The sequence below is a fragment of the Neophocaena asiaeorientalis genome, unplaced genomic scaffold (genome assembly GCF_003031525.2).
Source record: "Neophocaena asiaeorientalis asiaeorientalis breed wild unplaced genomic scaffold, Neophocaena_asiaeorientalis_V1.1 scaffold134, whole genome shotgun sequence".
NCBI classification, from domain to species: Eukaryota; Metazoa; Chordata; class Mammalia; order Artiodactyla; family Phocoenidae; genus Neophocaena; species Neophocaena asiaeorientalis.
The window spans coordinates 32,948,769-32,960,280 of record NW_020185339.1 but is presented as its reverse complement, the minus strand read 5'-3'; the positions used below and the strand labels follow the sequence as shown (position 1 = coordinate 32,960,280).

At 37.3% G+C, this 11,512-nt stretch overlaps 1 pseudogene; it reads left to right on the top strand.

Annotated features, from left to right (window-relative positions):
* The first annotated feature begins 1,214 nt into the window (after positions 1 to 1,214).
* On the top strand, positions 1,215 to 1,548 carry LOC112394377 (E3 ubiquitin-protein ligase RBX1 pseudogene; annotated as a pseudogene).
* Positions 1,549 to 11,512: the final 9,964 nt, after the last annotated feature.

The following is an 11,512-nucleotide window of genomic DNA, read 5'->3' as shown; positions in this document are numbered from 1 at the left end:
GTAAAAAAATATGTCTTTCTGGGTTGTAAACATGTGATAATAACAATATTATACAGTCAATGTTAAATAAAACCCAAAAGTGGAATGTGAAGAAAATAGGATTTGGTTAATTTGTGGCATCATTTTTATGTTTGTCTTTTTTAAAAACAAGATTCCTAGAATAGGTTGGTACATTCTGATAAAGATTTACAGCATTTATAGTGTTGTATCACAAGGGACTCCCCCCAGGGACCATGACTTGCCGGTGTGTGTATATATTTACAAAAACAAAAGAAAAAGTTACCCATTGGGATACAAGGTAGCTGTCACAACTAAAGACTGTGGCTTTTTGAGGTGCAATTCCCTGATTTACAAAATTATTTACAATGGGTCTTACTGTTTTTGTGACAGGATTTATTCAGACTGCTGTGCTCTTCATTTGATGTGCCAAAATGCTATTAATCTAAATATTTGTAAATGAAGTCTTGTATCTAGATTAAATTTTAAAATCTCTATCTCAAGATCCATTAAATTAGTTGCACCTGCATAGTTCCTTTTTTCCTTAATATTTTTACTTTATGTATGTATAGTTCCTTTTGACATGTAAAATAACATATTCACAGGTTCCAGGAATTAGGATATGGACATCTGGGGGGCGGTGGTATTATTTTGCTTACCACAGCTAAAAGGTCATTGTATAAAAAAACAATGCTTTGCCACCTAATTTGTTAACAAAATAATCCACACTCCAGTATGCCTCAAACATGCACCATATGAAGTCCACTTTTTTCTTCCTTCTTGTTTTCACCTGATGAATATGCACTGATAGTAAAAGGATAAAATAAAATAAAATAAAATGTTACAGTACAGTGATATGGATGGCAGTCAAAATGTGGTCAAGTTATAACTGCATCATTGCAATGTAGCATGCACTGAGTCAGCAGGGGGCAGCAGTGAGGGCACCACACATGGTCTCTGCTGTAGCTATTCAACACTGCCACTTAATGTGAAAGCGGGCAGAAAAAATATAGAAATGAATGTGAATATGGATGTGTTCCAATAAAACTTTACGACATTGCAAATTAAATTTTATATAATTTATATATATATATATATAATTTTGAATGTTGTGGAATATTATTATTCTTATTTTTAAAGGTAATTTTAAAATGTAAAGCCATTTTAGCTCATGGTTGTACAAGAATAGGCAGTGAGGACACAGGAGGTATGTTTCCAAAATGGCAGCAGTGATGGATATGGATACCCCAAGTGGCACCAACAACAGCATGGGAAAGCAGCACACTGAAGTGAAAAAATGAAATGCAGTAGCCCTCTGGGCCTGGGATATTGTGGCTCATAACTGTGCCATCTGCAGGAACCACATTATGGATCTTTCCATAGGATGTTGAGCTAACCAGGCATCTGCTACTTCTGAAGAGTGCACCGTTGGTTGCATGGGGAGTCTGTGACCATACTTTTCACTTCCACTGCTTCTCCTGCTGGCTCAAAACATGGCAGGTGTGTCTGTTGGACAACAGATAGTGGGAATTCCAAAAGTATGTGCACTAGAAAAAAGAATTCTTCCATCAAGCTCAGCTGTTCTGTTATTCATTTAATGACTTGCCCTCTTGTTCCTTAATTATAAATTAGATAGACCCATGTCTTTTATGCTTTGTCTTTCCAGTTTGCTATTCCTGCAGCCATATCGTATTGATATTCTGTGTCAAATGAAATCCAGGTGAATTCTAGAACAGATGCTGTCTGTTATATAGATGTGAAAAAAGTGAACATAAATAAAGAGTCCCCTCTTCCCAGGTTGGAAAGCCAGCTTTTGCAAGAGAGATGTTTGTTCATTAGAGACAGAGCAGAATTGTCCTGTGAGCACATCTCTTGGTCACGAGGAAGCCTGCTTACTGATGGCAATCTTGGGAAAGTTGCCTCTCTGCTCCAAGCTTTCCTCCTCTATCAAGTGGCTTCTAAGGATTAAATGGCATCAGGTGGATACAGAAAGAGTCTTTGTAAACTGTAAAGACACTGTACAAATGTGAACTTTCTGTATGACATGTTGCTTTCTCTTCTTAGTTTGGAAAAGTAAGCTTGAAAAAACCTAATATGTAATCTTGGATGGCTAAGAGCAGTTTTTGATCTTAAATCGAAAATTGATATTTAAAATTGAGTTAATGGGAGAATTCAAGTTTCCTTCCCTACTACCACCCTTTGCAATTTGTTTAAAATGTCTTTTTTTTTTTGGTAGTGCATGCGCCATGTGGGATCTTAGTTCCCTGACCAGGGATTGAACCTGTGCCCCCTGCATTGGAAGTGCTGAGTCTTAACCACTGGACCACCAGCGAAGTCCCTGTTTAAAATATCTTGGTCTAATACTGATTCAATAGCCATATAGTCTCTAACTGAGAAACAGTATAGTTCACTGCAGTGGTTCTCAAAATATGGTCTGAGGACTCCTGGGGGTACCTGAAACCCTTTCAGAAATTTCATGAAGTTCCTTTTCCAACTGCATGACCATGAGGCCAGCTTTTCTTTATATGCTTCAACCAAAGAAACATGTTGAATGAAGAAGCTGACATGAGAATCCAGCTGTCTTCTATTGTCAGATATAAAAGAGATTTGCAAAAATGCTGCTCTTCTAATGATTTTTTTTTGAAAAAGTTACTTTTAATAAAAATATGCAAAAAAAAAAAGGCAGTGAGCCATATTTGGCCTATGGGCTGTAGTTTTCTACCTACTTCTAGGGCCTTGGAGCCCTCCACTGCAGGAGGCTGTGTGGACTATGCCTAGAGTTAGACTACTTCACTTCTGCCCACCTTCCATTACTTAGAACTCAATTACCTGATCATACCTAACTGCAAAGGAGGCTGGGAAATGTAGTTTTTCTATGTGCCCAAGAAAAGGGAATATGTGTATTGCTGAACATTAGCATTTTCACCATTGCCTGCTCTATCTGATAACCAAATTTTCATTCTCTCCCCTTTTCCCACATATAGATTACACTCATTTCCAGGATCTCAGATAATGCATGTCCTGTACAATCTATCAGATACAGTTTCTCATAGTCCTGTGACTATGCACTTAGTATCCATCCCTGATATCCACCATAAAGAATAGTTCCGTTTGGAAAGGGTAAAACAGGGAGACACAGCCGTTACTGGTCAGAGGTAATCCAGTTGGACAAACCCAGAGAGCAGGGGGAGATCTTTGACTCTTCTCTGAATCAGCTCTCTGGAAGAAACTCTTCTGCACATTGTGCTCTGTGGCCCCCTGACTCTATCATTTGGGAGCTTCCTCCTTATCTATTATCCTCCTTGCACATCTGAAGTGGGCTGTGCCTTCCTGGGGCTGCAGAGTTTTGTCAGCCCACTGTTTGCCCGATGATTATTTTATGCTCCCTGAGACCACCCACGTGGTTTTATGTGATGTGCAATTTCTTCATGAGCAAAGCTTCAGGTCTATTTGCTTGCAATCAGTACCATGTGCCTGTAACCATACCCAGAGATGCTTCCCAGACGTTGGTCTCTAATCAGCTTAATTTTATTGCCTGATCTCTCCAATTGTTTTTTCCTAATTTAATGGTGGCTAAAAATGGTTATTAATGTGTGTGATCTTTGCTGCAAGACTTAAGTCACTTTGAGCAGCAGAAGTTTTTTAGTTACTCCAAGCCTTTCTCAATCACATCACTTACAGTTTAGGATCTAGAAACAAAGATATTTCCAACACTTTGATGGCCCACATTTTTAGATATTTTTCTATTCCCTCTCATTTCTGCTTATAAAGTGACCAACTTTTTCCGGAGCTCATTTCATTTCTTTCTTGTGCCAGATGTGGACAACACTAGTTTGTATGCACTAACATTGTTTTCTAACCTCTTTCCCTAGAGTTACAATTCAGTAAGCGCAAGATCTGCCTACCAAATTATTGCTGGCAACAGATTTTTGCAAACGTCTTTCCCATAACACAATGCTCTCCTGATTTTCAATCTGCTGACTACCATCCTACTGATAAACCATAGTCTCCAATTTCCACTGGAAAATTTAAGTATTATTTAGGCTAAGTGCAGTAGCAAACAACATTAAAATCTCAATAGCTTAAAGCAATGCAATTTTTTTTCTCATTCATATCATGAAACAATTTGGTGTTCATTGGGCAGCTTTCTAGGCAGTCATTCAGACTCTAGTCCTTGGGAGGGGATTTGAAAGAGCTATATAAGGTTTCAAACCTAATGAAATAGGAGTTTAGGTATAAGAGAGGAACTTGTACATCTTAGGAAAAAGTAAACCAAAACTTAGGTCCAGATAAGGAGCAAGACTCGTTAGCTGCCAAGTGCCAGAGAATTGGGCTAAAGCTCTTAAAATATCTCCTCGGATTCTCCTAGGATTGATCAAGAAACTCCAATCAGCAGGGAGGCATATATTGGCCTCAGCTGTAGGATCTAGAAGGAGACAGGAAAGGAAACCAGAGAGCTGTTACATCTCCCTCCAAAGGGCACCCTAGCATGGCTTGTGAGTTGACCAGGACCTGGGCAGAGCTCCTGCTTTTAAAGTGGGAGTCATCACTCTTTCCTTGTATTTCTCATCATTTGCATTGTAACCGTGGAAGTTGGTTTAAAGCTTAGGAGTACCTTTCAATTTCTTTTGTTTTGTTTGGGAACTCACAAAGTTATTTATATCAGGATTAGCTGTGTATTCAGTCCTATGGTGAACCTTCTTTGATTTTCTTTCTTTTCCCAGTTAAAGCCACTAATCTCAGTGACTATAATATAACTATAACATACAAATAAGTAAAAGAATGTAATCTTCTTGACAACTTTGTACGTTAGATATTATTGTCGATAGGACAATAATGTTAGGATAGATATCCATTTTTTAGAAAGTGAGCTTCACCATGATTAAGTTAGGAAATGACAGAGCAGGGATGTGAACTCAGGTCCAACACATTCTTGGTTTTTAACGACTTTCAGAATATTTAAGGGAATTTTGCTGCTCCTCCAATAACCCCAAGATGCAGATATCTTTGAGGACATAGACTAAAAAAGAGGTGCCTGTAAGTGCTGGCACGTCCTTGAGTTGGGGTAATGGCTTGGGATCCTGTATTGATCCTGCTAGATAGTAAATGGACCACTTCAGAGGGCAGTGGGTAGGACTTGCCCTGAGTAGGCAATATTTTCTTAGAGCTTATGTTAAGGATACTTAGCCTTCATTTGCTTCAAATGGAGGAATATTCTGATGCTATTTCTAGGGATCTCAAGAAATCTAAATCTATCTCTCTTACAGTTTTGGTAGTTAGAAATCAGGTTGCTCTGTAATCTTTCCCAAACTTTTCTGAACTGAGGAACTGAAGCCTTTCTCTGCAGGGCTTTGGCTAAATTAGAAGCCCTCATGGGACAGCCGTCTGGTACATCTGCCTCATATCCAGAGGAGCCAGGACAAGACTGGGCTTCCCAGAGCCCTGGTGAGCTAGATTCTGCAGCCGCCTCTAGGCTCTGAAAGAAAAATTCTGTGTTTGAATAATAATATATGTAACGGGCTCAGGAAGAGAAATGTAGAAAGTATGACTTATATTTGCTAACAGGGAAAGACTGACTCATTTGAGGATCTGAATAAATGAATATCTCTTGGGAAGAAAATTTAACAGAATAATTGGTAGCAAACTAGTGGCTTTTGGTTGCTGTTAGTGGCTTTTTGTAAAGGAGTTAAGAGTGAGATTCTTCTACCAGCCTTTTTGGCACCTGAGAATAATAATAAGTATTAAGAAAAATACACTTACTGCATACTTATATTAAGTACTGGGCTAGATACTTATGAATATTCATTAAATCCTCACAAAAGCTCTACAATGTAGGCAGTATTGTTAACTCCATTTTGTAGGTGAGCAGACTTAGGCTGTCAGGCCTAGGGAAGATATCTGAGTCTGCCTCCCTGGGTTCCAAAGTGGTAACTGCACTTAGCCCAAAATTAGGGAAAATAAACTCACTTGCCTCTGCATGTCAAATAGGGAAAGAAAATCCTGGGTGCTGGGTTTGGTTGGCTCTGTCCCTTATGCCTGATGAACCCTGAGAATCAGTTTCTAGAGCCCTGACGTCTTCACATGTGCAGCAGTAAGACATTTATAGGTCTTTGGAAAGGCAGAAGCCTTTCTGTGGACATACATCCTCAGCTTTAATTGATTTAGGGTGAAAAGGTAGAGAGTTTGGGGCTAAGGGAAGAGGGAGGCAAGTTTCATTGAGGTGGGTTATGTGTGGATTCAGCAAATGTGATCCCTTCACTTTGGCTTCACTAAAATGCTTTTGGGATTTTGATCATGAATTTTCTCTATGTTTACATATAAGAAAAAGAACAACTGTTTGGGGCAACAAATTTCTGAATACCCAATGGGCTACATATATTGCTGTTGAAGTTTCCCCTGGTTCATATAGCATAGGGTAGAGGTTGACAAACTATGGGCTATTGGCCAAAAATGGTCGCTCATTCACTTATATATTATGCTCTCCAACACATGCTTTACCTTGATATATTAGCTCTACAATAGCAGAGCTGAGCAGTTGCAACAGAGAATGTGTACCTCAACTATTTACTCTCTGGCCGTTAAACGAGGCTTTGGCCTCAAACTCACTTTTAGTCAACTCTCTGGACTCTATGTGAGCTGGAACTTCTTTTATTCTTCCTTAGTCTAAGACCTGAAGCTATAGGCAGAATCTGGTCCAAGATGGAGAAAAGAGCCTCCCGAATTCACATTCTCCCATGGACATACTAAATCTATGGCATAATAGTAGACACATAGATCAATGGAAACAAAATAGAGAGCCTACAAAGAAACCCACGGAAGTATGGTCAATTGATACGACAAGGGAGCCAAGAATGTACCATGGGGAAATGATAGTGTCTTTAGTAAATGATTTTGGGAAACCTGACAGCCACATGCAAAAGAATGAAACAGGACCACCATCTTATATCATACACAAAAAGCAACTCAAAATGGACTACAGTCTTATATTTAAGACCTGAAACTGTAAAACTCCGAGAAAAACAAAAGGGGATAAGCTATGACCTTGGTTTTGGCAATGATTTTTTTGGACTTGAAACCAACAGCAAACACAGTAAAAGGAAAAATAAATAAGTAAGACTACATCAAGCTAAAAAGCATCTGCACAGCAGAGAAACTAATCAACATAATGAAAAGGCAACCTGTGGAATGGGAGGAAATATTTGCACATCATATATATAGTAAGGGGTTCATATCCAAAACATATGAACTCACACAACTCAGTAGCAAACAACAGAAACATTCTGATTTTAAAAATGAGCAGATGATCTGTATAGACATTTTTCCAAAGAAGATATACAGATGTCCAACAGGTATACACAAAGGTGCTCAATCTCACAAATAATCAGGGAATTGCAAATCAATTTTACAATGAGATATTACCTCACACCTGTTAGAATACCTATCATCAGAAAGATAAGAGATAACACGTTTGGGCAAGAATGTGGAGAAAATGAAAGTCTTGTGCACTGTTGGGAATGTAAATAGGTGCCATGGCTATGGAAAATAGTATAGAGTTTCCTCAAAAAATTAAAAGTAGAACAACCATATGGTCCAGAAATCTGACTTCTGGGTATATAGCTGAAGGAAGTGAAATCAGGATCTTAAAGAGATATCTGCATTCCCGTGTTCACTGCAGCGTTATTCACAATAGCCAAGATATAGAAACAATCTTCATGTCTGTCAACAGATGAATGAATAGAGATCTTGTGTGTGTGTGTATGTATAATATTCCAATATATATTGGAATATTATTCAACCATGAAAAAGAAGGAAATCCTGCAGTTTGTGACAACATGGATGGACCTAGAGGGCAGTATGCTAAGTGAAACAAGCCAGACAGAGAAAAACATGTACTGCATCGTATCACTTATATATGGAATCTAAAATAAAAAATCAAACTCCTCAAAACATAGAGTAGGAAAGTGGTTGTCAGGGGTTAGGGACAGAGGAAATAGGGAGAGGCTGGTAAAAAGGTAAAAACTTTCACCTATAAGATGAATAAGGTCTGAGTATCTAATGTAGAACATGGTGACTATAGTTGATAACACTGTACTGTATAATTGAAATTTGCTAACAGAGTAAAACTTAAATGTATACTCTCTCTCTCTCTATATATATATGTAATGAATGTAATGTGTTAATTAACTAGATGGTAGAAATCCTTTCACAATGTATACAAATTGAAATTCATCATGATATACTCTTTAAATATATTACAATTTTTTTGTGGATTATACCTCAATAAAGCTGAAAAAAAATCTAAAGCATAAAAGTATTGATAGTCTATTCTGTGCTAGCCATGGGCCAAATATGCCAATGCAATAACTATCTTTATTGTTAATCATCATTTAATGAAGTGTTTTACTGGTGTCCCACTCTATGTTGAGTTAGAATTTCACCAAGGTGATACAACTCTGTTTCTATTGGCTTTGCTTCATAGTTAAAACTATTCAAATTACTGGGGCTTCCCTGGTGGTGCAGTGGTTGAGAGTCCGCCTGCCGATGCAGGGGACACGGGTTCATGCCCCTGTCCGGGAAGATCTCACATGCTGCGGAGCGGCTGGGCCTGTGAGCCATGGCCGCTGAGCCTGCGCGTTTCGGAGCCTGTGCTCCGCAACGGGAGAGGCCACAACAGTGAGAGGCCGGCGTACAAATTACTGAAATAAAATCAAGTTGCTTTCTTCAGAACAAGGCAAAGCTATCTTCCTTTGGAATATATTTTAGAGATGATGAAATGATGCACAAAGACCCGCACTGATAAATGTATTTACTATAGACGAAAAGCCCAAATTACTAGGAAAATTCGATTTGAAGTAGAAAATACATGCTACTAGATTCTTTATGGAATAGTGAAATACCACTGAATAGAACACGATTTTATACAGCACTGAATATGCTCTAAGAAAGACGATTTCATAAACACACTTGGGAGAATATAATTTGAATATAAATGTTCTCTTATTTAGCATTTTAAAGTTTTTATGAATTTCAAATATATCAGAAGAGCTCAGTTGGTGAATTGGGAGAAAAAAATTTTTTTCTTCTCTGTAAAATAAAGCTCAGTTAAGGAGTCCTTATTTGTAGTCTCAGGTCCTAAACCAAGTGTGTCCCTGGCTGGAGATATTTCTCTTGGAATATGGTGTTTAGTTCTAGGCATGACACATACACGGGCACATGAACAACAGGAAAACACCTAGAAGAGAACCACTGAGATATTTTTTCTCAAGACAGATTAAAGGAATGAGAGGAATTTAATAGTGGAAGAAGAGGGTTCCAGAAGAATATTTGAAGATGAGTTAACATCTCCCAGCGAATAGAGCTAGGACCAACATGACATACATTAAGTTGAAATTTAAGAAAACTCATTTCAGTTGATGTTCAGAAGAACTCAAATAGTTCTTGGATGTTTTCTAGAGGAGGTGCTTTCCCATGTATGGAATATATGTAGGGAACTATTTGGAGATGTAATAATATGAATTTTGAACAAATATAAGAGGTTATAAAAGTAACCATCAGTGATACATATTAAAATTCTTTATACTAAAAATGAAAAGAAATAAACTATAAAAAGTAACAATATTTTGAGAAAAACATTGGCAAAAATTTGTGGAAGGATTTCCAACAATTATACATGAATATTTTTTTACTGTTTATCTCATGTATAATTGATCAAAGGACTAGAGATACAGGAGCAAAGGACATATGTAGAAAATGGCAATGCCTACATAAGTTTAACCTCACAGTTATTTAAAGACATTAAAATTAAAACAGTAATGTACCATTTTACACCTATAAAAAACTACAACGGAGAGCAAAAATTAAATTGATAATATCCAATGGCAACAAGGTTGTTTTAAAAGTAATTGCAGGGCTTCCCTGGTGGCACAGTGGTTAAGAATCCACCTGTCAATGCAGGGGACACGGGTTTGAGTCCTGGTCAGGGAAGATCCCACATGCTGCGGAGCAACTAAGCCCGTGCACCACAACTACTGAGCCTGCGCTCTAGAGCCCACAAGCCGCAACTACTGAAGCTCGTGTGCCACAACTACTGAAGCCTGCACGCCTGGAGCCCGTGCTCTGCAACAAGAGAAGCCATCGCAATGAGAAGCCCTTGGCAACTAGAGAAAGCCTGTGCACGGCCACAGAAGACCCAATGCAGCCAAAAAATAAATAAATAAACAAATAAAATAAATCTATCAAAAAATAAAAAGTAATTGCATACATTGCCAGTGGAATGTTCTTTGATACAGCCTTTGGACAAGCAATAAAACATGTAAAATCAAGATAAGGGTAGGGGATTAAGAGGTGCAAACTACTATGTATAAAATAAATAAGCTACAAGGATATATTGTACAACACAGGGAATATAGCCAATATGTATAACAAAAATAAATGTAATATAAACTTTAAAAATTATGACTCACTATGTTGTATACCTGAAACTTATATAATATTGTACATCAACTATACCTCAGCTAAACTACATTATTCGAACAGTTCACAACTTGCTTCATTAAATCTACTGTTGATAATATAGTCTAAAAAATAACTTACACCATATGAATTGCAGCAGCACCTATAATAGTGAAAAGGTTAGAAGGAAATAAACTATATTTCTAACATCAATGAAATATTTACTAGTCCTTAAAATTTTATAAACTCATAATAATATAAACATTGTTTACAATAAAATATTATGCAAAATGTAGAAATAAAAATGATACTGTGATTGCAACAATGTAAAATATGTAAGCATTTGACAAAGAGCAAAGAAAACCAGTACCAAAGGTGGTGATATCATGTGATCATTTTTTTTCTTTTATTACCTGCCTTTAACTAGTATTGTATTTATTTAAAAACATAATTAGGAATGGAAACCTTGTAGGCGTTACGGTGTATATTTGTTTAAAGCCTTGCTTCCACAAATCTGGGTACTTCCATACGTGCATGTAAAAACTAACTGGCTTAGTTTTGGGCATAGAAATATAAATGAAAACACATTTAGTCGGGACTTCCCTGGCAGTCCATTGGTTAAGACTCCTAGCTTCCACTGCAGGAGGCACAGGTTCCATCCCTGGTCAGGAACTAAGATCCCACATGCCATGCAGCATGGACAAAAAAACCCAAAAAAACAAAAAAAACCCCACATTTAGTCAATTTGTAAATTCATTTACCTGAATGTCAGCAATAGATAGCATTATTTTAAAATATCTGAAATATACAGAATAAAACGATAAACAGATATTACCAACACAGTTACACATCCTGTGCACCTGGCACCCCTCTTCCACCTCTCAGAGACAGCCACTATCCTAATTTGATATTTATCATTCCCATGCATCTTGATATGCATTTTATGCATATTTGTACTTGCATAAACATAACACAAAGTTTTGTGCATTTAAAAATTTTATGTAAATACTGTAAAAAATGTTCCTTTTTTGCATCTTGTTTTTTTTTTTTTTTTTTTTTTTTT